The sequence below is a fragment of the Phascolarctos cinereus genome, unplaced genomic scaffold, assembly GCF_003287225.1.
Source record: "Phascolarctos cinereus isolate Bilbo 61053 unplaced genomic scaffold, phaCin_HiC Scaffold_4;HRSCAF=312, whole genome shotgun sequence".
Lineage (NCBI taxonomy): Eukaryota > Metazoa > Chordata > Mammalia > Diprotodontia > Phascolarctidae > Phascolarctos > Phascolarctos cinereus.
The window spans coordinates 441,332,063-441,359,171 of record NW_027555847.1 but is presented as its reverse complement, the minus strand read 5'-3'; the positions used below and the strand labels follow the sequence as shown (position 1 = coordinate 441,359,171).

Sequence of the window (27,109 nt, the reverse complement as noted above, 5' to 3'; positions counted from 1 at the left end):
ATCCCTCAAGGGAGAATGCAGTCCTGCCCTGGACCTTAACTGGTTTTTATGTTCATTTTGTTTCTTCTAATTCTTTATGAAACAGTGATTTGTAGAGCAAAGTGGTTTTTCTGTGTAGTGCACATTTAATTATGTGATGCAGTTCTTATCAAAAGATCATTTCTGCTTGCTTTTCCATTTATTTCTCATGTTTGTTTTTCTTTTTCATTTGATTTCTTTTTGTTTGTGTTATTGTTGCTTCTTTCCTTCCCATGTACTGGGAGCAGAATATCCGTGACTTTCTGTAACAAGAACAATATTGGTGCCAACAGCAGATTTCTTTTGCTGTTATTAGCTGACACAAAGCTGTTTTTGTTCATCCTCACTCTAATATAAAGACTTCAAGGAGGAGAATCTGCCCATTTAATTTGCTAATATTTTTGATCAGTTGGCTGGGTAATGAGCACCTTCCCCCTCATCATTTTGTCTGTATGATGCAAAGCAACTCATTATTTGTGAGCCCACTCTAAAAAGATGGTTTATGAACGAGGAACTGGGATTTACCAAATAACTCTGCATAGTAGATAGAATACTGGGTTTGCAGTCACGGAGACTTGGGTCCAAATCCCATCGCTGACACTTATTCATGGGCGTGTAACAACCTCTCTTTTTCTATTGGTAAAATGGAAATGGTAATATCTTTAGTACTTACCATATATAAAACCATATCTATATATGTATATATATATGATACATACAGTGCTTTGAAAACATTAAAGTCTTTGTAAGCTTTAGTTATTTTTATCTCTAAGTTTACCATTTTAAACCAAAATGAGACCTGCTTTTGTACAGAGAAAATGCTTACATTTTAAAAAAAAATAAGAAGGTTCTATAGAAGGGTAGCTATTACTTGTGTCAAATACCTGTGATTTCTTCAGAGTTGGGGAACTGCTAATAAGAACTCCCTTCCCTCCACCTGGCTACTAGGGTATAATTTACAGTCTTAGAGAGTAGCCTGAGTCTCAGAGAAGTAAAACGACTTGCTCATGGTCACATAGTCAGTAAAGCATGAGAGGCATTTGAACCCTGGTTTTCCAGACTCCGACTCTAGATGCTATCCACCATGTCCTGCTGTCTCTCAGGCTGTTCTTTAAAAATGTTATAAATGACAGGTCCTTTATTAAAGTGAGATTTTGAAATGATACTTTCCATCACGTAGTCTGTTAAATAGCTTATATAATAAACTTGAAACTTGCAGCCCCAGAATCTGTTTGCATGTTTTCAGTTGTGTTGCTAGGGAACTTAACCTCACACTGTGTCTGTCAAATGGAATATGGCTCCTTGCACGTATATATTTTAAATAGTATGAGAAAGTTATATATTGATTTTATATGACATGTTTTAAATTTGTGTAGTTAAAAGAGCTTCAGGCTTGAAGTCAGTAGATCTGTGCTCTACTCTTGGCTCTGTCATTAGTTGGTTGTATGACCTTGGGCCTCTATCTTTTCATCTGCAAAATGGGCTAGCTCAGAGGTGCTTAACAGTTTTTATGTTTCATTAATCCCTTTGAGAGCATAGTGAAGTCCTCGGGATAATGTTTTTAAATGCATAAAATAAAATAGAAAGGAAACCAGTTATATCGAAATATAGTTTATCTATTTTTTTTTTTGGTGAGGCAATCACGAAAGTGACTTGCCCAGGGTCTCACAGCTAGTAAGTATTATGTGTCTGAGGCTGGATTTGAACTCAGGTTCTCCTAACTCTAGGGCCAGTGCTCTATCCACTGTGCCATCTAGCAGCCCTTCTATCTTTTTTTAAAATGCCAACTTCACAGACACCAGGTTAAGAATCCTTGGGCCAGATTATTCTTGTAATCTTTTCTAGTACTAAAATTCTTTGCTTCTATTCCACTTTTTCCTCTACGGGCTATAATTAAGGATTTATGAGCATTGTTGACTTTAAAAAACAGTAATGACATAACTAAGATGATGATGAACTATCATCATAATGACTAGGTGATACAGGAGATAGAACAGGGCCTAGAGTCAAGAAGACCTTCGTTTGCCTAGCCTCAGACTGTTACTAGCTGTGTGACCCTGGGCAAGTCACTTACACCTCTGTTTGGCTTAGTTTCCTCATCTGTAAAATGGGGATAAAAATAACACCTACCTCCCAGAGTTGTAAGGATCAAATGAGATATCTGTAAAGTGCTTAGCACATAATAAGTGCTATATAAATATTAGATTATTATTATTATTATTATTATACTAAATAGAAGTAATGCACAGGCATCTTCAAAACATAACATATCAGGTTGTTTTCCTGTAACATGTGAAGTCTGAGAGTTTGATCTTTATCACCATATGTTGAGAAGTAAGATTTTAAAACAAAATACAGCTAAGTCAGCTGTGGAGAAAGGTAACTTTAACAATAAGACAACAGATGTGCAAGAGTTAGTTCGCTCAGCTGTAAGTGGATCCAGACTCATCTCCACATGAGAGACATGAAGGTAACACTCCAATGAAGTTCACGTAATAAAGAGTGGAGTGTTCTATGGGGGGGAGGGAGCCAGCCTCAGCTTCATGTCGGTAAGGTTCCTTTAAATTTAGATCTTGCTTCTCATCGACAGGATTCACAGTTGTCCTGAGAGGGCCATTAACAAAATGATCCCAGCAACTTGCAGCTCAGAGTAGGAGACAGTGACTTTCTTCCTCTGGATCTCTGATCACTAGGCATTTAGAAGGGGCAATCAGTCACCAGAGATGTTTGCAGTAGGCAACCAAAGAAAACTGAGGAATTGACTAAAAACCTAAGCAAATGACTTACTTCTCTCAGGCTGTGACTGTAGGTAGAATTCTGATCTAATGCATAGTAAATACTGTGCCCTTGGTCTGATTCCAACACTACCAACAATAGTCAGAGCAGATAGACACTTAATTTGGTTTTCATACTGCTGGTGATGTGTCAGAGCCAACCAAGGGTCTTTTTCAGTTGCCATGGGGCAGTTAGAAATATACTTTATTTACTAGAGGGCCTATGACCTGACAACTGTTATACTGTGCATTTTGAGTTTCGTTTCCCTTGCCCTCAGAATGTGTGGTGAGCCCACTAATAAATAATACATGATACTGATTAGATGTCTATCTGTAATGTGTTGATCTGCCTTAGATTCTCATTAGGTCATCATCGACAAACTTGTTCATGAAGGAGATGACAGTATTTTGGGGGCAACATTGCAGCATGTGAAGCATCAATGTGACCATTATTCCTGGATTGACCAGAGGGCATAGAACCGGTTAAGGCTGAGAAAGTCACACACTTTCCTTCCTATAAAGGAAACCTCATCTCGGCATTAGTTAAGAACTTGGAATTTTCTATCAGTCAAGGGAGGCTTGATGAGTAATTCAGATGGTCATGTGCTTTTATGAGTAAGCTCTATTATCATGTTTGCTTTAAAAAAAAATAAAAACAAACTCAGGCATTGTTTTGCATATTGCTGGTGACACACTCTGTGGCTTTTCTTTTTCTTCTTCCACAGTCAGTTCTTTATTATCCATGCCAATGGAGGTGAACAGACAGCATGGGTCATACAACCCATAGATTACTCAAAAAATAATTTTTATTTGACTTTGTAATGTACCCAGAATAGAACTCACAACCAAGAGAGACCTAGAAATTGATCGAGCCCCCTCCTTTCTCCAGATGAGGAAACTGAGGTCCAGGACGGTGAATGGTTTTCCAGATGTGAAGTTGCTTGCCTAAAGTAATACACATAGCAGAGAGAAGAATCAGATTCATAGGATCATACATTTCAAGCTGAAAGGAGAAGTTGAGTGAGTGGTCTGTGGGCACACAAAAATTAAGGAGAGGATCCAGGATTGGAAGCTAGGTCCACTGACTTCAAATCCAGTTTGCTTTCCACTTCATGGCTTCTAACTTCTGAGCTAGTTCACACACTAATGTTCCTCCATTGCCCCCAGTGTCCTAAGTAGATAGTTGTATGTATGAACATCTCGGGAAAGAGGAGGATGAAAGAAGATAATCCCCAAAAGGGATAGTTTAATCATGAATAAAATTGGCCATTTAGGGTCTTTTGCTGTTGTCTTTCAATCATTTTTCAGTCATGTCCAATTCTTCATGAGCCCATTTGGGGTTTTCTTGGCAAAGATACTGGAGTGGTTTGCCATTTCCTTCTCCAGCTCATTTTTACAAATGACAGAACTGTGGCAAATATGGTTAAGTGACTTGCCCAGGGTCACACAGATATTAAACATCTGAGATGGGATTTGAACTCATGAAGTTGAGTCTTCCTGATTCCAAGCCTACCTAACTGCCCTATTTGGAGTCTTATTATCAGTGAATCAATCAACAAGCATTTCTTCAATAGCTACTATGTGCCAGGTGCTCTTCAGGGGCTAAAGATAACAGATATGAAGAAAGAAACAACCTCTGGTCTCAAGGTGTTTATATCCTAACTTCCAATGGATATTTAAAGAGGCAGGGGCTTACAGATATACTTTCACTTGGATCCAGTCAGTTTTGTGAGTCTACATATTCATTTTTGTATCATTCATTAGGGTAGACATATTATTTTAGCTTCAAATTTTGGAGATCTTTTGCAACAGTGCTGTTTGGATCAACCAGTTATCAGAATCAACTTGATTTGTTGTGAACCTAGCTGATTTGTGAAAATCTAGCTCTAGTGGGAGCATTTTCTTTTGTTTAAGCTCTGAACTTAATGAGCACTAAATAAAATGGTCCATTTGCATAGTATAAAAGAAGAAGAGGATGGTTCACAAAATTGGGTTTCTATTATGTAGAGCTTGCTTTTCTTTTAAGACTATAATAAATTCAACATGTAACTTTCAAAGTAGTCCAATTTGTCTATGATTCTCTCTGGCCTTCATTCTGTTTTCTTCTGTGCATTTTTTTTTAAAAAGATACTTCAGTGACTTTGTTTTGTTTTGTATTGTATATTTTTGTTGTTTTTCTGTTTTTGTTTTTGCTATCTATCTCTACTTTCACTTCACTTGCTTCTGCTCACTCTACTTGGCGTCAATTCATATGTCTTTCCAGGTTTGTCTAAAGCTCTTCATTTTAAAATTTCTTTTGGCATAAGAATATTCCATTACATTATGATGTATGGCATTATTTTTTTCAGTAATTTTTCCCATTTGATGGATGGAACTTTAGTTTCCATTTATTTGCTATAGCAAAAAGAGCTCCTTTATGTATTTTTGTATATAGAGGTTCATTTTCTCTTTCTTTGTTTTTGTGGGGGGCAAAGGCCAGCATTGATATCTCTTGGTTCAAAGGGTATGCACAATTGAGTGACTTTTTGGGCATGGCTCCAGACTGCTTTCTAAAATGCCTGGACCAACTGATTCTCAGCTCCACCAACAGAAAAATATGGAACACTTTATGAATTTGAATTCTGCTACACACATACTAATCTTCTTTTCTCTATTGGTCCAATTGCAATTTATATGCTACCAAAGCATTTTAATGCCAGGTCTTGACAGCTGTGATGGACCTTGTGAAATGACTGCCTGATGGGGATGGGTGTAAAGGTCTGTTTTATGAGCTCCAGGTTGATGGTGGGTCAGACTGGAGAGCAAATGTGACTAAAACTGGTGATCAAGAAATAGACTGTAGTCTTGTAGGAGTTCTTAAGGTGGGGTCCATAAACTTTTTTTTTAATTTTGAAAACTATATTTAAATAACTTGTTTTTCTTTCTAATGCTAAGTATTTTATTTTATGCATTTAAAAGCATGCTGAGTAGAGGTTCGTAGACTTCACCAGATTGGCAAAGCAGTCCATGACACCAAAAAGGTTAAGAACCTTGGGTCTAATGAATGTGGTATGGGAATTAGAGTCAGGAAGTCCCAGGTTCAGATTCTGTCTGGGAGTCTGATTAGCTATGCAAGCATAGGCAATGCATTTAATCTTCCTGAAACTCAATTCCTTCATCAGTAAAATAGGAATAATGAGACTGGTCGCACTTGCTTTCAGGATTGTGATGCTGAAGTAACATAATGTATATAAAAAGTTTTACAAACTTGAAAGTGAAATATATAATTCTTTATTATTATTATTATTAGTTAGTCTGTGACTGGTTAGATGCATAGGCTGAGGCCAGGAACATGGGTACCATCTTCCTAGCTTTGTCTTCTCTGACCTCTCTGTTTCACAGTGACATTCCATCTCCCATACTAGGAGAATCATCTGTGGGTCACAAGAGGGAATGACAGAGAATGTGGACAGACCAGTGCATATCCAATGCCACTATACCTTGACTATCTTAATATATGTGAGTGAGTGTTGAGTCCATGTTGAGTGAGTGCTTTCTCACCCCAATTTCTCCTTTAAATACCTATGAAATCCCATTTAATACTTAACCTGTGGTCTCATTAATGTAGGGAACTCGAGAGATGGAGACTCTCTTTACCAATTCAGGTGGGTATAGTTTTCTGTACCTCAGAGTCTTAGAGAGCTGTCAGGTAGCTGAGAGTTTAAGGGATTTGCACAGGGTCACACAGCCAGTAGATGTAAAGGGAAGTCTCGAGGGTCTTTCTGACTCCCACGCCTGCCAGTGCTTTTATACACTATCCTATGGCTGCCTCTTGCCAACACCTAAATACCTACATATGAAATACCCATATGTATTTAACAGGGGTGTTACCTTGATCATTTTGTGATCTATAGAAATGTATCTATAGTCATTTATGAGCTTGAGCTGTGTGATCCTGGAGAAGTTACTGAACCTCTGTCTGCCTCAGTTTTCCTCATTTGTAAAAAGAGGGCTAGTAAATAGCACCAACTTCCCAGGGTTGTTGTGAGGATCAAATGAAATGATATTTGTAGAGTTCTTTGCAAAACCTTAAAACCCTGTGTAAATATTACCTATTAGTATTGTTATTATCTTTGGCAAAATTTACAATTTAAGTACTCGTTATGGAAACAAGAGCCACATTTCTACAACTTCCTAAAATGTTTTAAAGTCTATCCTAAATAATATTCTCATTATGAAATGTATTTCATCAGTTATGCAGATAGTCCAGATCTTTTCTTCTTAGAGAATCTATTTACTAGGAAAATTTTTTTTCTTCTTTATTTTATGAAAAAGACCACTTACTCTGTGTTTTGTAGACCTAACTCTGAGTCTGGTATTTGGAGGCTGTGTTACTATATGTACTGTGGTACAGTGTAAAGGATACTATATGTGGTATCATGGTGCCTGAATTTGATTCCTAGCTCTCAAACTTAATCCTTGTGTGATCTTGGGCTCATTATTGAACCTCTCTGGGCTCCAGTTTCCTAATCTGTAAAATGAGGGAATTGAACTAGATGACCCAGGATTAGATCTTTGATCTTTATGCTCCTGATACCTAAGGAATAAAAAATACAATTGTTTCTTTATTGAAATGTGGAATTAAATTTGATAATGAGAATGTTTCTTATATTAAATACTCTTATGCTAGTGATTCACAATTCTGAAAATACTAACTGAATCAATTCCTTTTTTAAGGATTTTTTTTTTGTTTAATTTTGTTTGGGGTTGGTCTAGAGGGTGGCAAGAAACATTGACATACACTTAAAGCCAGCTGCAAGTGATCACAATGAGGATAACATTCAGTGCTTTGTTCTTTCTTAGGACCACAGAGTTTACAAACATTAATTAGCTAATCTTCAGAACACCCCTGAGAGGGAGATAGACATAATTTTCCCACATTTTCATAATGGGAAATCCAAGGTAGACCAGGGTTAAGCCAGCAAGTCAGTGACATACTGAGAAAGTTCAGGCTCCTGATTCCTCCATTCTCTGTCCTGCCCAATCCAATAGCATTTTCTCTGAATTTTCCTTCTTTCTTAGGATGTCACTTTAGGTTATTCCTGTCAGTGAGAAATGGAAGACTTAGATGAAAATAATAGTTATTTTACTGTGGCTATTTTTCAGGCAGAAGGAAATAAGAACATAGAAGAGTCTTTAGTTATGAAAGAAATATATAATGTATTAAGTATGCTTTATTGGTTTGAATATAGACTATCTCCAAATCTGATACACAGATACATGTATAAATGCATGTATGTATCTATATCATATGTGTGTGTATGTTTATAGGCTATATCTAGGTTTTATATATGCCACATTTAGGGGAAAATGGCAGCCTATGTTGAAATGAATTCAGTAGTGTCTCTCACTCTGTCAGATGGCATACCTCATTACTTGACCCTCAAACTGAACATTTAGTATGGCTGGGTTCCAGTTGCTTTCATAGCAGTGATTCACAGTATCATAATTAGATAGATTCAAACCTGGCTAAAAAGCAGGACCTAAAGAGTATTTCCATGATGGCTTCCTATCAACTTGGAAGGATGTCACTGGTAGAGTGCCCCAAGGTTCTGCCCTTAGCCCAATATTGTTGAGGTTTTGTTTTTAGTCAGTGACTTGGATAAAAGAATAAAGGGCAATCTTATTGAATTTAAAGATGATCCCAAGCTAGATGGAATAGCTAACATGTTGGAGGATCACGTAAAGAATATAGAAGATTTTGACATGTTAGAATATTGGGCTAATAAGATGAAATTTAGCTGGGATAAAGGTAAGGACTTACAATTAGGTTCAGGAGATTGAGCTCATTAGTACAAGATGGCGGAGGTATGGTTAGATAGCAGTTTGGAAAAGATTTGGCAGTTTTACTTCACTGTGAATCAACATTGTGATCTAATAGTGCACAAAACACTAATGCAATAAGATTACATTAAAACATGTATAAGAAAGGTGATAATCTTGCACTTTGTTGTGGACACACCACATCTAGAGCATTATGGGAAGGACATTGATAATGATAATCCAGAAGAGAACAACCAGGGTAGTAAGGGACCTTGAGATCTTGTCATAGGTAGATTAGTTGAAGGAACTGAGGATGTCTGGCCTGAAGAGAAAAAGACCTAGGAGTCAGCATGGTGGGAAGGGAAGGGGAAGAGAATAACATTCATATGAAACTACTGTGTGTCAGGCACTGTGCTAAGCAATTTACAAATTGTATCTCTTACAACAATCCTGCAAGTTAGGTGCCATTATTATCCCCATTTTACAGTTGAGGAAACTGAGGCAACAAAAAACAAATGGCTTGCCCATGGTCACACAGCTAGTGTCTGAGGTAGGATTTGAATTCAGGTCTTCCTGACTCCAGGTTCAGCACTCTATCTACTGTGTCAACTAGCTGCCTCATGACAGTAGGACATGCTGCTTTTTTTTTTTTAAACGGTGCTGCTCTTTATTGGTCATCCAGAGGTGGCACACCAGGTGAGCATGGCCAAGTCTGGCCCTGATAAGGCAAAGGTAGATTTGTCTTTTCCTGCCGTCCGGACTGTTGACTTCATCCTGGACTCAAGGCACTCACATTTTCCCAGGGTCCTCCTTCAGAGTGACTGTCCTGTTAAAGACAAGCTTTCTTTCCATACTGTCTGGATCCACAGAGAAGTAGCCCAGGCGTTCAAACTGGAACTTATCAAAGGGTTTTGCACCACTGACTGAGGAATCCACCAAGCCATCTTCAATCACACTCAGAGGGTCTGAGTTCAAGTCACTTAAGAATCCACCAGGGACTTCAGAAGGATCCTCAGGGTTTTTGTGTCGGAATAGCCTCTCATAGATTCAGATCTCACACTGCAAGGGCTCAGATACCCAGTGTATAAAAGCTTTGGGCTTCTCAGAAGCATCTGACTTGCTGCATGTCACTTCCAGCTCAGTCACCTGGCCACTGGCATTCTTGATGATGTTCTGTACATCGATACCATAACCCGCATGTCTCAAACCTACTGGCTGGCCCGGCACAAGACGTTTGTAACCCTTTTCTGGCTCCTCTTTAAAGTCTGTGTGCTCAATGTTGATTTTGGGTAAAAAAGGAACCCGGTGAAAGCCTTTGGTCTCATCAGCTGGAAAGTTCTAAGTATTTGAAGAGCTGTTATGTGGAGGAAGTTTTAGATTGATTTTGATTCCATTCAGAAAGGAAAACTAGGAGTAATGGGTAAAATTTGTAAAGAAGCGAATTTAAGCTTAATATAAAGAAAAACTTCTTAATAATTTGGGCTGTCCAGGAGTGGAAGAGTTGGTATAGGAGATTGTATATTTCTCTCCCTCTAGGCTATCATTTAATCAACATTTACTACTTAAAAATTTATTATGTATTTAAACATTCATTTCTTTTTAAATTTTGAGTTCCAGATTCTCTTCTTCTCTCCCATTGAGAAGGCAAACAATATAATATCAATTATACATGTGAAGTAATTTAGAACATTTTCATGTTAGCCACATAAAAGAGCAAGTTTTTTTTTAAAGTGGAAAAATTATACTTCAGTTTACATTCAGTTCATCAGTTCTCTCCCTGGATATGGATAACATTTATTCATCATGAGTCCTTTGGAATTTTCTTAGATCATTCCATTGATCAGAGTATCCAACTCTTTCACAGCTGATCATCATTATAACGTTGCTGTCACTGTGCACAATGATCTCCTGGTTCTTACCACTTATTTTTGCATCAGTTCATATAGATGTTGGCACTTTTTTCCTGAAACCACCCCCTGCCCTTGTCATTTCTTATAGCACAATAGTACTTCATCACAATTATATGCCACAACTAGTTCAGCCATTCCTCAATTGATGAGCATCCCCTCAATGTCTAATTCTTTGCCACCATAAAAAGAGCTGCTACAAATATTTTTGTACATATAGATGCTTTTCCTTTTTCTTTGATCTCTTTGGGATCCAGACCTAGTAGTGGCATAGCTGGGTCAAAGGGTATTCCCAACTTTGGGCACAGTTTCAGATTGTTCTACAGTTCATTAATGTACCTATTTTCCCTCATGCCCTCCAGAATTTGTCATTTCTAATAGGTGTGAGGTAGTGCCTTATGGCTGCTTTAATTTGCCTTTCTCTAATCAATAATAATTTAGAGCATTTTTCATGTGACTATAGATAGATATCTTTGATTACATCATAAAACTGACTGTTCATATTACTTGACCAATTTTCAATTGAGGAATGACTCTTATTTTTACAAATTTGACTCAGCGCCCTATATATTTGAGAAATGAGGCCTTTATCAAAGAAATTTGCTGTAAATTTTTTGGTATTACTTCATTGTCCATGGTACCTTATAGTAAAATGAGGTTTCCCTGATTATCCCTTTTAATTAGGTCTAGTTTTGCTTTTGTTTTGTCTGAGATCATGGTTGCTACCCTTGCCTTTTTCACTTCAGCTAAAGCACAATACATTCTACTCCAGCCCTTTATTTTAACTCTTTGTGTGTCTTTCTGTTTCATGTGTCTCTTGTACACAACATATTGTTGGATTCTGGTTTCTAATCCATTCTACTGTTAGCTTCCATTTTATGGGCTAGATCATCCTATTCATGTTCACTATTATGATTACTAATTGTATATTTCCCTCCATCCTAATTTCTTCTGTTTATCCTTCTCTCTCTCTCTCTCTTTTTTTATCCTATCCCTCCTCAAAAGACTGTTTTGCTTCTGACCACTGCCTTCCTTAATCTGCCCTCCCTTTTATCACTCCTCTCCCACACCCTTCCCCCTCCTATTTCCCTATTGGGTAAGATAGATTTCTATACCCAAGTAATATATATTTTTCATTCTTTGAATCAATTATAATGAGAGTGAATGTACTTGCCACCACCACCCCCATTTTTTCTTCCCCTGTAAAAGCTCTCTCTTGCATTCCTCTTTTATGTGAAAAATATTTCCCCATTCTATTTCTCCCTTCCTTTTTCTCCCAGTGCACCCCTTTTTCCTCACTCCACATTTTAAAAAAATAATCATCTCAACATAATCAACTTACACCCATGCCCTCTGTCTAGGTAGACTCCTTCTAACTGCTGTGATACTGATAAAGTTCTTAGGAGTTACATAAATCATCTTCCTATATAGGAATGTAAGCAGTTCAACTCCACTGAGTCCCTTTGATTATTCTCTCATGTTTATCTTTTTATTCTTCTCAAGTCTTCTGTTTGAATGTCATTTTTCTATTTGGCTCTGGTCTTTTCATCAGGAATACTTAGAAGTCCTCTATTTCATTAAATATCCATTTTCCCTTGAAGGATTATACTCAGTTTTGTTGGGTAGGTTATTCTTGGTTATAATCCTAGCTCCTTTGCCTTCTGGAATATCATCTTCCAAGCCCTCTGATCCTGTAATGTGTACATTTCTAAATCTTATGTTATCTTGACTGTGGCTCCATAGGTATTTGAATGGTTTCTTTCTGGCTGCTTGTAATATTTTCTCTTTGGTCTGGTGGGAGCTCTGGAATTTGGATATAATATTCCTGAGAGTTTTTATTTTGGGATCTCTTTCAGGAGGTGATTGGTGGATTCTTCCAATATAGATTTTATCCTCTGGATCTAAGATATTGGAGCAATTTTCCTTTATAATTTCTTGAAATGTGTATCTAGGTTCTTCTTTTTGATCATGGCTTTCAATAATCCAATAATTCTTAAAATTATCTCTTCTTAATCTATTTTCCAGGTCAAATGCCCAATTCTAATTTTTAAAGAATTATTTTCTTCAGTGAGCTTTTGTACCACTCTTTTCATTTGGCCAATTCTGCTTTTAAAGGAATTCTTTTCTTCAGTGAAATGTTGTGCCTCTTTTACCATTTGACCATTTCTGTTTTTTAAGGTGTTATGTTCTTCAGTATTTCCTGTGCCTCTTTTACCAAGCTGCTAATTCTCTTTTCATAATTTTCTCATACCACTCTCACTTCCCCCCCAATTTTTCCTCTACTTCTCTTATCTTTTTCTTTAACTCTTCCAGGAATTCTTGCTGGCCTTGGGTCCAATTAGCATTTTTCTTTGAGGCTTTGCTTAAAGCTATGTTCATATTGTTGTCTTTTTCTGAGTTTGAGTTGGTCTTCGTGACACCTTAGTAGCTTTTTATGCTCAAGTTCTTTTTGTTGTTGTTATTATTTGCTCATTTTCTTAGCCTATTTCTTTACTTTGAATTTTATATTAAAGTTGGGCTATGATAACCCTGAGGGTGGGGAGGCACTATCAGAGGCTTTAGGCTTTTTTATGCTTCTGTTTTCAGAGCTAGTTCTGGGGATCTGCAAATTTTTGGTGCTTCCAAGGTGGTGTGATCTGGGGAGAGGTATAGTCACTGCTCTCCTAGTCTGCTCTGGTTTTTTACCCAGGAAGGGCCCCTGCTTCCTTGCAGCCTCAAGTACTGGTGCTCTTCTTGGCCCTGGAACTGTGACCAGTTCCCCACTCTCCTGCAGCATATAGTGCCTGCACTTTTCTTGTCCCTGCAACTGTGACCAGGACCCCAACTCCTTTGTGACTGATCACAAGCATTTCTCTCAGTGCTGGAACTGTGACCCAGAACTGCTTATGGGCAATGGAGTTGCCAGTAAGTACCAAGTGTACCTGGCGCTAGCAAAGGGTCCCCTGCAATCTCTTTTGGACCAATTGTCCAACCCCCTATCTCTCAGCTGAGAGCTCCTGAAGCTGCTGCTGCTGCAGCTGCCTCCATGGCCCACCACTGCCACGTTCACTCTGGTGTTATGGACCTCTCCTGTGGACCTCCCAAGTTGTCTTAGGCTGGAAAAATGTTTTCCTCTGGTCTTTTGTTGGCTCTGCTGCTCCAAAATTTGATTGGAGGTGTTATTTTGAAGTTGGAGGGAGTGTTCAATCAATTAACATTTATTAGCTACTTATTATGTACTAGGCACTGTGCTCAGTGCTGCACATTCAAAAAATAAAGGCAAAAGATAATCCTTTCCCTCAAGGAGATTACAATCTAATGGAGGAGAACACACACACACACACACACACACACACACACACACACATACATATATAATGTGTGTATATACATGCATATATATACACATGGTTTATATATGTGTATATATATAATATATGTGATAAATAGGAAATAACAGAGGAAAGGCACTAGGATTAAGAAGGGCTAGGCCTATTATTAGAGTTTGGACAACAACTTCTCAGGTGAGCTCTAGAGGGGTTTCATGTTCAGGTACTAGATGGCCTCTAAGGTCCATTCCCACTCTTAGAGTCTATGGTTTGGTGAGTTCAATAGGAGAAAAGGAGCTGGAAGATCATTCTGGATACTGGGAACAGTATAAACAAAAGAGGGGAGTGTGTGGAGAATCTTAGGATGTGTTCAAATGGCATGGTATAGTTGAATTAGAGCACTGAACACAGAATGTGTGGATGGGTGGAATATGAGAAATGGAGGACAAATATCAGATGGAGGAGGGTCTTGAATGCCATACATAAGAGTTTGAACTTTATCTGGTGTACAGTGTCTCAAAAATAGGAGTTTGGGGGACAGAGGAATCAAAGGACCAGACTTACGCATAATGGATGTGTCCAGCAGCATTGTAAAGAGTGGATTAGAGTGGAGAGAAAGTGGAGATGAGAGGAGCTGCATATAGGTAGGTTATTGTAGTAATCTAGGTAGTTGGTAACAATAGCCAGCATACCCAAGGGTCATGGCAGTGGGACTAGAGAGTGGGAAACAAAGCTGAAAATGGAGGTGCATTCAACAGGAACATGGTTACAGTCTTCCTAGCTTTGTGGAATCTGTTCTGTCTGTTCCATGACCAAAGGCTATCACCCATGATTGAATATGAGAGAAGAATCAAAAATAGCCTCAGGATTATAAACATGGGATTCAGCGTCATCTGTAGAACCCTCAAATCCCTACATTTCCTGCTTTGCATCTGGTGGCTCTGCATTGTACCTTTCTTTGCATTTGATGCCCTCCCATACCTTCACTTCAGCTCTTGACACATGGTGCCCATACATTTAAGAGTTTCCTCCAGTGTCTGAACTCAACCAAGAAACCAACAGTGGACACATAGTAAAGGTACAATACCCATATAATCAAGATTTCACCACACAACCAGGAGAACGTTGTACACAGTTAACGGCGATGTTGTGTGATGACTAACTCTGCTAAGAAGGGCTAAGTCTATCAATGCAAAGATCTAAGATATCTCCAAAAGTCTCATGATGGAAAATACTATCCACATCCAGAGAAAGAACTATGGAGTTGGAATGCAGAGCGAAGCACACTATTTGCCATTTTTTTCTTCTATTTTGTTTTGTTTCCTCTTTCTTGTGGTTCCTCCTATTGGTTCTAATTCTTCCTTACAACATCACTAATGTGAAAATGTTAAATGGGAATGTATATGTAGAGCCTATATCAGATTGCGTACCATCTTGGGGAGGGAGGTGGGAGGGAGAGAAAAATTTAAAAATCGAAAGTGTATGGAAGTGATTGTTGAAAACTAAAAATAAATTTAAAAAAAGGTTTCATCTTAAGGTGATCTGCTTTAACAGGTGGTCTCCAGGGGTACAGTCAACTAAAGTGGCAGCCACCTGCAACCATTTATGTAATATTTCTGCAGGTTTGGTTTACATTGAAAATTAGAAAACCTCTCAGATTTTTGCCCAGAAGTCTACTTTAGCCTATCTATGGCAAACTCCTAGAACAGGGGCAGGGAACCTGTGGGGAAGCTCAGGTGTGAGGACCCAGAGGGCTACATATGGCCTTGAAGCTGCAGGCTCCTCACCCTGACCTAGAAGGTAAAAACCCAGGAAGCTTCATTAGCTAGACATATTTGTTAGCAGCAAAATAATTGGTGTTCATTATGAAGACCCAGAGTTGCTGCTGTATGGTCTGAGAATGCTTTATTAATCACTAAGAGATAGGGACCAGACCTATGATTTCATTAGTATAGGGAAATCCCAGGTGAGGAAACTCCTTCTACAGAAACAGGTTAGCACCATCTCTGGAAATTACAGTCTACATGAGTTGACTAGAATGACTTTCCCAGGGTCATGCAGTCAGTATGTGTCAGTGACATTTTTATGACTGAGGCCAGCTCTGTATTCACTATGCCAGCTACCTCTCTATGAATCATCAAAGAAAGATCAAATTCAACTTATTTTCTGTGTTAACCATATTTGATCATGTTTTCATTCTTTGTGGTAGTTTCCATTTAAACAGAATATTCATTTACCCAGGGCCTCCATTATTGAAACATTTTACAGGAATGGGACTTTACATAGGAGACGTCTTTCATTTAGTAACATTCAAACACTTGTTTTCCAGACCAATTGTGATGCCTCAGAACAGAGACCAAGTAAAGTGTCCCTTAAACAATTTTCTAGGGATGGAAAATAAACAGTGATTTTCTGTGTAGTTCAGGAAAGATTAAAAAAAAAACAAATGGAAAATTCATTTCCCCAACTGATGAACAATGTCTCAGTAGGGAAAAAAAATTACAAATGTCTTCTGCAGTTTATTGAGAAGTGAAAGTCCAAATAATTTTCTCTTTTTTTTGATAGATATTCACAGCCACAAAAATGTGTATTATTTCCTTCTTGCCCACAACATACTAAGAATCACCTTGGAAATATTATCAATGAATTCTGTCCTTTCCCTCCCCACCCCAATCTCATTATTTTGAACACAGCAAAAGCCTTAGCTCTACTTACTAAATTGAGTTATTCATATCTAGAGTTTGAAAGAACTAGCATATTTTGTATACTTCTTTACATTCCACAACAAATATTTTGCTCATTTAATAGTGTGTTAAAAATGGTTCAAGAGAGTTTGGGAACAGGGGTTGTTAGGGATGAAGTCCACATAGACCATCTTTTCAGTCTGTAGTTTCAAAGACCAGTAAGACACTCCAGTTTATGTAGTCCACAAAATAACATGATTTATTCAGAATTTTCCATGAGGGGCAGGGTGACACAGTGGATAGAGGGCTTTGGAGTCAGGAGACATGAGTATAATCCTGCCTCTGGCACAAGTCAGTTAACTCCTCAAGGCCCTCCCAGACAACTCCCTAACATTGTATGTAGTCTTAACAATACTAAAATAACAGGTTTGGACCAAAAAATATTCCCTTTTAAAAATTTTGCAAAATGTTTTCAAATAAAGAGTAATAAAAAACCAGAATGAATATTCTTAGTATGTAAACAGTTAACTGTAAATACAGACTTTTAAATGTCAGTTGTTCATTTTAATAGAAGGATTAGAAGACTGGGTTATCCAGATTAGCAAATTATTCCACAAATCATTTATAGTTTCCATTTGGGATGGATTTTGTGCATGTATTTGAATACTGATTTTTTTTTTATTTCTGTGAATTCATTTCAGATAATATCATGGAAGCCTGAACTTGGGAAGCTATCTATTTTGCTCATCTTGCTTTGCTTTTTAATGTTTCCTTACCACACATTTCAGTGGTGAGAACAGAAATCTTTTTTCACATGAGGCAGACTGACTTTGGAGCAGAGGCAGTAGCTAAGCTTTTATTATTTCAAGACCTTCCACACTGGGTGACAGGTTGTATGCCCAGCTAAAGTAAATAGAGGGAGTTTTAATGGTTAACAAAGTAAGTAATAAAACAGAATAGGTGCTAAATGTCAACAAACTTGAAAGCAGGATGTGCTGCCTATAAGTCTTGCTGTGGATAGTGAAGATGACTAATTCTTTTTCTTTTCAAGATGGCTCTGTTGTTCATTTTTATAAACCAGGTTAGTGAATGCAAATCACTTTGAAGCAATTTAGAATCTTAGAACAAAATTAGCATTAATTATACTTCTAGCTGGTGAAGAAGTAAAGGCATGAACTTTACCCCTTGAGAACAAGAACTTGTTTGTGGTTTGGGCTTTTATTTACCAGATGAGAAACCTATAGCTTAAGTATACTGCTTCTTAGCTAATGAAAATTCATGACATTCAAACTCAAAATGTCCTTCTAAGTGTTAGTCATTTCTTCATGGTCACACAATCATCGATGACTTTTAAAACCAAAGTTAAAAAATCCTCTCTATTTTCCTCTGCCCAGTTAATCTAGAAACTCCCTGTTATCTGTTGTGGTTTGTCTTTCTTTCTGGAAGAGGACTGTGACATCAGGGAGATGATGACATGACTTTCAACTGACTTTGATTTGAGTGAGGGAGGGAGGGCTGTGCAAAGTCACCAACCTCACTTTCTCCTCCAGAGCCATCTGGGTCCAGTGGCCAGATATAGATGTGGACAATTGGAGTTGACCCTTGATGCAGTGGGAGTACCTTGGCCCTTTTAAACTAAGTTCTTTTCAGGTTCTTCTTTGAGTGAGGCAATACCCATTCAGTGAATAGGCCTCTTTTTGTTGTTGTTGTTGTTGGCAAGGCAATCAGGGTTAAGTGACTTTTCCAGGGTCATATAGCTCGTAAGTGTCAGGGGCCAGAATGAACACAAGTCCTCCTGACTCTAGGGCTGGTGGTCTATCTACTGTGCCACCTAGCTGCCCCAAATAGGGCTCTTTAGGTATTCTTGTGCATTCATCACTATGGTTTTGAAGCCATGTTTTATGATTAGGCAACAGTCCCTTGAAAGCAAAGTTTTCACCTTGTAAAGTAGCTGAATAGTTTCTAGTATATGATTTGATCCAAAGAAGAAAATATCTTACCAAAAGATGAATGAGAAGAGTTGATTTTCTTCATAGGATGAATGACTTTAATTAATACGTGAAAATTCCCTGGTGCCACGATTTTATATTATTCTGCTCACCATGGAATAAAGTTCATAATTCTGGTTCTTGACCTTTTTTTTTCTTTTAAATGTAGTTGGGAAGTCATATCTATGTGGCAGAAAATTTCTGATGACTTTAGAAGTTCTCCAGAAAAATAATTTTTTTAAGAACTCAAGAAAAGAACTCCCTTCCCCCCGGTAAATTCAGTGGTAAAGGCAGGTGCTGTTCTAGGCCTGGTTCTGTTATAGACTAGATGTGTAACTTTGGGCACGAGACATCTCTGAGCCTCACTTTTCTCATCTGTAAAATGAAGGGAGTGGAGTATATGATCTAGAAAGTCCCCCTTCCAACTCAAAAACATATTGAAGAGATTCTCTGTAGATTCTTGTACTTGGAAGGACAATGTAGACCTGAGGAAAGAAAGTTGAGAAATTCAAGTTACTCTACAAACTTTAGAAATGATGCTAACCTTTGTAAAATATATAATTGCTAAATCTGTGTACTTCACCTTGTAATCATACCTAACAACTCTTCTCTGTAAATCTCCAGTAGCATAGAATATAAACTCCTTGAGGGCAGGGAAAATTTTCAGTTGTATCCCCAGTGCTTACCATATACCCTGCACTTAAGGATACTTATTGTCTATTGAATTAAAAATGCATTACTATAGATGCAAACTCAAATTGCTATTCTGGTAGTTGGGATGAAACCCTGGGGAATAAAAACAAAAGCCAGTTTTTGCACAAACAGCAGAAAGACAACACAGGCTCAATTTTGTTTATGAGTTTGGGTTTGGATTTTTTTTTTCATGGGAAGTGGGATGTGTTCTAGGAAGAAATGTCTTCTTCCAGAAACCCAGTGTGAACCGTTCTTGAAGCTAGTAATCATTTCAGGGAGCATTTAAAAGCCTATACCCCTCCTCCTTCTAAAAAACAATTGTTTACATCCTTACTTGAAATTCGCAAGTTATGAATATAAATTACTTTACTTGTAATTAGCCACCAGCAAGCACAGCAACTGAATAAATTCTAATGGTTTCTAATTCTAATCTCTTACAATTTATCTACATTCTCCCTTTTCTATGAGGCAATAGAGATTAAATCAGTTCCAGCAATTTGAGTCTGTGGTAGCTTTCTAGTTTAATTCTACTGGCCTTTCTTTCCACTACAAGGCTATCTCTTTAATCTATGTATCTTGATACGGACTGGGGAAGTCAGAGAATATGGAGGTGGAAGAGACTTAAGGATAAGTTTGACCAGACCTCAGATCTCTAATTTTACAGATAAGGAAACTGAGGCTCAAGGCCAGGCAATTAGTTTTCAGTCATGCTGATATTCAAATCCTGACCTTCTGACCAATTCTAGTACTTTTCCTGGGGCACCAGTTATTCCCATTGTCTTCAGAATTAAGCATTTTTTAGTATAGGGAACTCAAAGAGCTAGGAATTCCCAGATTTTGGTGACTAAAATAGGACCTTAGATCTAGAGCTGGAAAGAACTTCAGAGACTATTTAGTTCAACTCTTTATTTTACAGGTAAGGAAACTGAGGCCGCATAGCATTTATGATAAAAGTATTATCATAATCAGTTGATCATTTCTGGGGAAATTTTAATTGGCTATTGGTTCCATTACTGCCTTTATTGCATTTGTTTTAATACACATATATCACATTAGATAAATATGTGCTCCTAGATGCTACATTTATGACTCATTTCATGATAAATACAAAAGTAGACTAAAACTCAATAGGAGAAACCATTGTTGAAATCACTGCACTATAATTGTATAAAATGATTATACACAACTTTACTAATATATTAAGTGCTTAGTAATTTCAAACCTTCCTTTTCTAAGAACCACACCATTTCATACTTGACCTTCAATATATTTTTCATTAATAGGGGAAATTCACATTTTTTCTGTTTATAGACTGTAAGTTATAGAATTTTTGATGGAAAATCCCACTAGTTCCGATTCAATAAATCAACCAATTAGTAAGCATTCATTAAGCTCCTTGTTAGTGGCAGACAGTGTTTTAAGCTCTGGGAATACAAAGAGAAAAAATGACATAATCCCTTTGCTCAAGGAATTTACATTCTATTGGGGGAGACAGCATCTGCAATTATAAGTACCTATAGGATAAATAAAATAAGTACAAGGCAATTCGGGAGAGAGGGCAGTAGCAGTTGAGGAGTTTAGGGAAAGCTTTTTGTAGTGTGGTGTTTGAACTGAATCTTGAGCGAAGTCATGTATTCTAAGAGGTGGAGGTAAGGGCTCTCACAATAATATTCTTTACTATGAAGCAAGTGAAAATTCGTGAGGTCATTATTGTTAGAGCAGCATCCTGGGAATAAGGAAATTGGAACTTTTCCTTTATTTTCTCAATACCTCCGTATCTCTTTGTAATAATGTTTCACACTCTAAGGATGCTGCCATCTGAGAATTAAAGTATATAATATGTTCAAGGGTTATTAGATGGATTTTTGTTAAATAAGGAAGTAAAAATATTATTTTATCTCATGAGGGAAATTATAGTTGAATGAACATTTTCAGAAAACCAACTTTTTAGCTCATAGTTTTCAACTGTCATACCTGGTTTAAGGTTAAAGATTGTCCAGAGATGTATATCTGCAGAATGTGTAAGTTGGGACCTTGTTCTTTTAAAAGTGATGGCCTCAAATATTCATTAAGTGCTGGTGATCTGACCCCATATTTCATCCACTTTTTGATAAACATTCATATTTTTATTGGCATCTGTTTTACTAGGAGATCTCATTTTTTTTTCCTTAGACAATTTGTCTGAGTGTCTCATTTTAGGACTTTTGCAAAGTCTGTTGATACATAGCAAAATGTTGGACAGGTAGGAAGGTATTTTGCTTACACTGTGATAAGCATTTCTTTGACCTTTTGCTATTTACCAAAACAATCTTGCCTGTTTTCTTCTAATAAGGGTGTGAAATGACAGGGAGTCAGCACATGATGACTTTGGTACCAGAAATCTCCCTTACTTTTTACTAGTTCTTCATGTACACTGATAAAAATTATGAGGCCATTTGTTCTGTTGCTTCTTGTTCTCTAGAAAAATAAGAGACTTGATAAACAAAATTTATGTTAAAGTGATATGTTTGGGAAAGGGTTTTCCCCATTAAAATTAGACAAAGGTAATGACATTTCTTCTTCATACATTTAAAGTATGTTATATATAAAGTATATATTTCACAATATTAGGTGTCCTGAATCATTAGTTAATGTGAGCAGTCACATACTATGGCCATTTATACCTGGAGTAGGATTGGATTAGGGAAAGGGGTCAGTAAAAACATTCAAGCAGTTACTAGGAGTAATTGGTACCACCCTACCTTGATGTGGTTAGCTTCTAGTAAATAAACTTGAACAACAACAATAATAACAACAATAATAACTAAGACATTATAAAAATTACATACATCTATCCTTGAAAATTACTATGGTCAAATGGTTAGAGCACTGCCTTGGAAATTAGATTTAAGCTCCAGCGCCAGCTCCACGATGGACCTTGTATGTTTTTGCAAAATAAAATTGCTGTTTGATGTGTCTTCACCTCTCTCAGTTATTTTGAAGATAATGTATCACCCACTAAAATAACAAACAAATACTGCTTGCTTTGGCTATCGATCAGATGATTGTTTCTGTTTGGCTTGGTTGAGTTCTGTGGGCTGCCAAGATACTAGGTCTTCTTGACTGGGAGGCCAAGGCATAGACTGGGAACAATAGGCAATGTGTGGGCAGTTATTATAGGACTTACTGAAAAAAAAAATAGATTGCTTTTTCAACTAGACTTGAAGTAAATCTGTATAGTATATGGTCTGTATGTCTATTGGGAGCAAAATCGCCAGGTTCAAAGGATAAAAGTACCCAACAGGATTCTCTTTATTTACATTAATCCCTGCTTCCAGGCTAGAGCATGTGCTGATACATACATCTAAAAATTAGGATTATAGTGAGAAGGAGAAAAGCCCCCTAAAAAATACCGTGTTTCACAGCAGGGCCCAGTCCTGCTTTCCTTTTTCTTTACTTCATCGGCTGACAAATGGGATGACTTTGTGGGACCTGTAAATTGATCTGATATAAAGAGCATCTACCACAGCCTAGAAGCCAGGAAGTACTGGCCTGAATTTGTGCATCAGCAACACAGTAGCAACCTAACAGATAATTGATCTTGGTACCTAAATGATCTTTTTTGAGGAACTGCACTGTTCACATGACCCCGAATAGTCTACTTCTAAAGATGAGCTAAAGCCCATTCTGGCGCCACCCAACTTTGGGGACTAAATAATTTATATGATGCTTTTACCACAGCATTTAATGCACGTGGAAGGAAAAAAAAAACCAACAAGCCAGGTAAAATGGTAACAGGTTATCTAATCAATGCATTCCCAGGTAATGCAACCTGTATAGTGTGCAAAAAATCATATGTAGAGATGAACAATCACCAGGATTGGAAATAATCACTAAGACCAAAGAAAGGTACAGGCTGAAATAGAAACATGTCATAAACAGATTAAGAGAGAGACAAGAATTATAAGGGAAAACATCTGCCTGTTGGACTCAACATCCAAAAGCAGTGTATGTACATGAGGATCAATCTCAGAATGTATTTTTAAAAGATTGCAGAGGGGCTCAAGAAACAGCTCTCAACAGTTTTTCTCCTGAGATATTTTTTTCTCTAAGAATCCCTTTTTTGCTCTGGCCAGGATACTATTCAGGACCTGATGCAATGAACTTATAAGATTGATGAAATTCTTCTTTTCATGTTAAGGAATCCTTTAGAAGTCTCATTTAGAATCATGAATTTCAAAGTCATTACATCTATATTTGCCTCTCTACATATTAAACAAATGACCTATCTGCTTTGCTAGATGAATCTTCCAGAATTCGTGGGATGAATCACTTACAGCAATAATCTTTAGTGTTAGTTTGGGAGCTTCCCTTCTTAGGAAAGGTGGAAAAGGTACCGATGAAGGCTCAGAGAATATTAAGGCTGTATCTCCAAGTGCTCAGATGTAACAAGCTGATTTTCTGATGTCAAAGGAAACTAGTGATTGAGATTTTTCTCCTTTAGTTAATTGTTTTGGTACAAAAAACCTAGTCTCCAAAAAGCATCTTAAAGAAAGGGGAGGTAAGGTGTTCTATGGAGGACTTTGCACAGAGTTGGTAACTTTGAAACATCTATGAGTTGGAGGGACAAAAAGCTGAAGCCAAATTGAGGTCATACATTTTGCAGTAACCTAGCATCTTTTCTCATACATTCTCCAGTGCTATAACTTTGGGAACTGATATGAATACTTCACATTAAATTATTTCACCTAAAAAGCTTATAGGTATCTGTCGATGTTACATATGAAGTAGACAGATTTTTTGCATCATTTTACTCACCATATGTAAAGTTTAGTAATTTTCAACTTCACAGACTCTTCCTAATTCTCATCTTTTCTTTTCTATGTCCCAATGCAGACCAAGTCTGCAAAGAGCACATAGAGAATTGTTGTACTGATCTATCTATTCCTTGGAAGCTTTGGGTAATGAACATTAAGCTCTTTAAAAGGAAGTAATTTCATATTGATTCTAACTTTAATTGTTTACATTTACACAGTACTTTTTAGTTTTCAAAGTGGTTTCCTCATCACACCTACAAGTAGTAGATTAGATAAAGGGATAGTCTTAGAGGAATAAAATGACCTACCCACACTAATCCAGCAGAAAGTAGTAGTCAGAACTTGAACCCAGGTCTTGTGATACCACGAAATCCTGCTACTTTCCTTAGTACACAGGACTAACATTATTTACCAGAGACCCAATTCTGAACAATGAGGAGAAATGGACAATAAAAAGTGGTGTGATGTAGTGGATAGAATGCTGGGCTTGGACTCAGGCATACCTGAGTTCAAATCCCTCCTGAGACACTTTGTACTTGTGTGACCCTAAACAAGTTATTTACCTCTCTCATCTTCCTCATTTGTAAAATGAGCAGGTTGGACTTGATGGTATCTAAGGTTCTTTATAGCTCTAAGTCTAGCATCCGGTCAGAAGAAGGATGATTCCTTTTGTAGGGAGGGGAACTTTCTGGTTAGTGGTAGGATAGAGCCAGCATGGGGGCTTACAAATACATCCAAGAACTGTGAAGGAAGAAGCAGTCGGATGTCACGCGGTTCCTTCTGTATAGGCACTGCTGGTGGTACCTCCAGTTATCTGCCCTCCACCAAGTCCCCCCGGCCTACCAGACCCAATAAAGCTTACAGTCTAGGGCACAAGGCCAACCCAGATTATGTCATCTACCATATTCATGTCCATCATGGTGGGCGAAAGCATCCCGTTCGCAAGGATGCAGCTTAGGGTAAACCTGTCCATCGTGGTGTCAGTAAGCTGAAGTTTGCCAGCAGCCTACAGTCTGTAGCAGAAAAGCATGCTGGCCATCACTGGGGATTCAACTTACATTTTATAAAGCTATGAGGTGAAACCCTGACACTCAGCTGATCACCAAGCCAGTGCACAAACACAGAGACATGCGTGGGCTTACCTCAGCTGGCCAGAAAAGCTGGGGTCTTAGAAAGGGTCACAAGTTCCACTGTACCATTGGGGGAACTCGTGCTACTTGGAGAAGGCTCAGGACTTTCCAACTACGTAGATACTGCTAATTAGCACAAGTTAATTTGTAAACTTAATGTTTAATAAACACAATTTAGGACAGTGTGGGGAGGGGAATCTAGAACCAAGGGAATCTAGGTAAGTTTGGAAGTTGAGGAAACGAGGTAAGCAAAGACTTGGAATGTTGGGGGGGGACAAAAAAATAACAGTGATTTGTGGGGTAGGATATGCTAGAATTAGGGAACATAGTTTATTACATAAAACACTTGATTTTCACATTTCTGTTTCACATTCATGTGTTCTTCATATATCTGTGAAGATACTACATCAAAATAACATCTAATAACTTGCCTTTGAGTTATATGTTTTAAGTGATAAACTAGGGCTCTCCTGGCCCCTATTTATGCCTTCTATTTGTTAGAACAAGTGGTTGTCAAACTTTCTCATAATTCTTATCTTCTTTTTCCTACCTTGGAACCTAAATATAGGTGTAGTATTGGGATGGAGATTGGGATAATGGAGACTAATTAAACTTGTCCATTCTTTCAAGGAGCATCTAGAGACTAATAATTTTATGCACATTCACTTTTATAAAGATCTTCTGTGTTCAACTGAATGTCTATGAAATAGACTTAGAGGTACAGGTAAGCTCTCTATCAGCTTATCAGATGGTATATACAAAATCATAAGCTTGGATTGCCACTTGAGTTTTCCAGGATGATCAAAATTTCTCGAAAGACTGAGAAACAGATGTGCCTTCCAAAGGAAACCTAAGCCTTTCTGAGAGTTTCAAAAATTTACTGAGATTTAGGAAAGGCAACTAACATCATAGACATTGTTATAGTGTTCATTTATTCACCAGACATTTTATGAGTGCCTATTATGGATAAGACACCGTGCTTAGGTTCTGTGGAAGATGAGTAGGACACACAGTTTCCACCCCTGAGAAGGTTACGTAGGGAAATAAGGTATACATAGATGATGGTAACACAAGGGATGGTTCAATAAGAAGGACAAAGATGAAAGTCATAGGAAAAATATGAAAAAAGTACAATGAGGGGAAAGAATTAATGATAAAGGAGAGGAATTGGGAAGTGTTGCTTTCTATAAATGGCATACAATAATTTTCAGCTAGGTGGCACAGTGGATAGAGTACCAGGTCTGGAGTCAGGAAAACGCATCTTCCTGAGTTCAAATCTGGTCTCAGACACTGTGTGACCCTGAGCAAGTCATTTAGCCCTGTTTGCCTCAGTTTCCTCATCTGTAAAATGAGCTGGAGAAAGAAATGGCAAGCCACTTCAGTATCTTTGCCAAGAAAGCCCCAAATGGGGTCACAAAGAGTCAGAGACAACTGAAAAATAACTGAACAACAAAAACCCTAGAAGAACAGGGAGTTAAAAGCAAAGTGAGATTAAAGAGAAACCAGGTTAGAATAACTCGGTGACAGTTGCATCTGTCTTATCCAGAGTGCCCTTGAAACTCAAGACAAATACTTTACCATCTTTTCTGGCCTCTGGTTTTGTGAATTTGTTGCTTTTGAGACTATCAGGTTAGCCTTGTAAAGCTAAAAAAGATAGATACCTCTTCTCATCTGTATCCAGCAACAGTATCCAAGTTGTCAACTAAATTCTAGTCATACAGTTTTTTGTTATTCTGTAATACAAACATCAGAGTGGATGCCGCTTAATTTTTATTCTGGTGGACAAAATGAGCGAGTTATTCAAGGAGAAAATAATACTGCACCCTCACCAGGTTGTTCTCTGGAATGCATCTTTTTTATGTAAGCCATAAGCTCTGTTCTCTCCCTGTGTTCAGGGAACACAAACTGATGTAAACATACTTGGAACAGGCAGAAGACAATCCACATTCTCTCCTTCCAAGCATAAGCACTGTGGTGGTATGTGCTGCTTACACATCCATCCATATACC

The 27,109-nt window shown here is 37.7% G+C and overlaps 1 protein-coding gene and 1 pseudogene across 1 annotated transcript in view; both read left to right on the top strand.

Annotated features, from left to right (window-relative positions):
• The window catches only part of BCL2 (BCL2 apoptosis regulator), a 224,292-nt gene that overhangs the window by 71,256 nt on the left and 125,927 nt on the right, over nt 1–27,109 (top strand).
• LOC144456693 (large ribosomal subunit protein eL15 pseudogene) lies at nt 24,685–25,430 on the top strand (annotated as a pseudogene).